Consider the following 2,026-nt stretch of genomic DNA (forward strand, 5'->3'; position numbering starts at 1 on the left):
TCTCCCATCTCTCAAATTGCCTTCTTCACATGTCTGCGTCTCCTTCGACTGAAAGGACTCGTGCAGCTCCCTCCCTCGCCGAGACTCTTTTTTTTGCCATTGAGTTGGATGAGGACATCATTGTTGGATGAGTTGGTTTGTCTAACCTACTTCTGGAAATCTTGCTCACAGACAGACAAACAAACGGGTGAATACATAACCTGTTGTTCTCTGCGATATATCAGAGTCGAGCAAATGATGATTACACCAAAGGCTGCATTGCACTGGGGTTCCGCATGGCGATGGTGAAGTCGCCAGGTGGTTTGCACGACCAAGGGCAAGACCCAAGGCGTTCCCATTGGCAGTTTGAATGTGCCAAATGCACACCTTGGACCGTGTTGTGAACCCTTCAGCAGGACTTGCACACAGGAATGCTATTAGGACAGAGTTTCAGTAAAACTTCCGATTATTGAACGGACCATGTTAGTTTTAATTCTAAACATAGTCTTAATGACGCTCTCTACCCTGCAGTTGGGGGACTGTGCGAGGATGTTCTTGCGGGCCCAGTGAATGTGGAACTCTGGGTGGGTTTCCTTCCGAGGGCTCTTTTCAGGATCGTCACCAAGCCCCGAACAGCTTCCAACGATAGTTCATTTGTAATAATATTCCCTGGGATCGTTTTTACGGTCTCCATAAGGTTCTTCTTTCTCGTTCCCATTTCTCCAGTTATCACTGGTACAATTTTTGGTGCTCTTCAGCTTCCAGGATCTTTTCACTTCATTCTTGAGGTGTCACCTTTACTGTCTCTTTGGATGTTATTTTATTGCATGTTATGGTGTATCTGTGTCCTTTCTCATCAATGAAGTTGCTCAGTGGGTCCAGGGCCACGTGAAACAGGAGTGGGGAAAGGCTGTCATCCTGGAAGATCCCGCATCATATCTTCACCCCTGGTATTTTTTGATCTTTCCTTCCTAGTGCTGTAATATCAATGAGGTGTTCCAGAGCTCCATTGCTTTTTCAATCAGTTTGATTATTTGGGGGTTGATCTTGTACAGTTGTATGTATCTTATCATCCATGAATGTGGGACACTATCAAAAGCTTTTTTGTAATCTATTCAGGCTGTGGACAATTTGTTTGCTCTCGTTTTACACTTTTTGAGTATGGCCTTGGTTAGTAATAGGTGGTCCACTGTTCCGTAGTATCCTCTTTTACATCCCTTTCTGTTCTACCTCTCGGCCTCCTTCTTGTGCTTGGTGGTGCTACGTCATTTCTGTGACGATTCCCATCAGAGTTTTGTATGTTGGTGGTAAGACATGTTATTGGTCTATATTTGTGAGGTCATTGGGTTTCTTCTGATTTTGGGATGAGGAAGGTGTTACCTTCTGCGAGCCACTCATCCATTACCTCCTCCCCTTGGATAAGTTCGTTGAGTGCTCGAGCGTAGTAATTGTGTCGAGCATCTAGTTTCTTTAGCCAGTAGTTTGGAATTTCATCCGGACCAGTGCTTTTAAAGTTTGGAATTTTTGCTAGTTGTTTGTTTTCTTCCTCTTCATCAGATATTACCGGTGACGTTTGTTGTTTTATATCCTGTATAGTTTTGGCCTTTCCTCAAATGGTATCATTCTCTCATCTCTTCCACTTTGTTTGTTGTTCCTCATCATCATCCTCTTCTCTGCTCAGTTTTTCTCCCTTGTATTCCTCTTCATCATCATCCACAAACATAATTGAGGTGTCTACCCTGTCTATAAATGACATAAGCTGCCTCCTCGGTGTCACATGTAACAAACGACTTACTCTGACAGATCCCTGTTACATGGTAATCCAACGTACATGAAACACACGGACCATACTACACTTACCGCAGTCGAGCTATGGACCCCACCTCCCACCCCTTCCACTGCAAGTATGTAGTGTGTGTGTTTGTATGTGTTGTGTGCCATAGTTCTTGCATATAATCGGTGGCCTTGGGCCTAGTTTGATTTTCAAAGCAGACGGGTTTCCCAAAATTGACCAAAAAGGTTTGGGATCCCCTTCAGTACCGGTTAG

Source organism: Eptatretus burgeri, chromosome 17, assembly GCF_056783735.1.
Source record: "Eptatretus burgeri isolate ZD-2024b chromosome 17, Ebu_testis_v1, whole genome shotgun sequence".
NCBI classification, from domain to species: domain Eukaryota; kingdom Metazoa; phylum Chordata; class Myxini; order Myxiniformes; family Myxinidae; genus Eptatretus; species Eptatretus burgeri.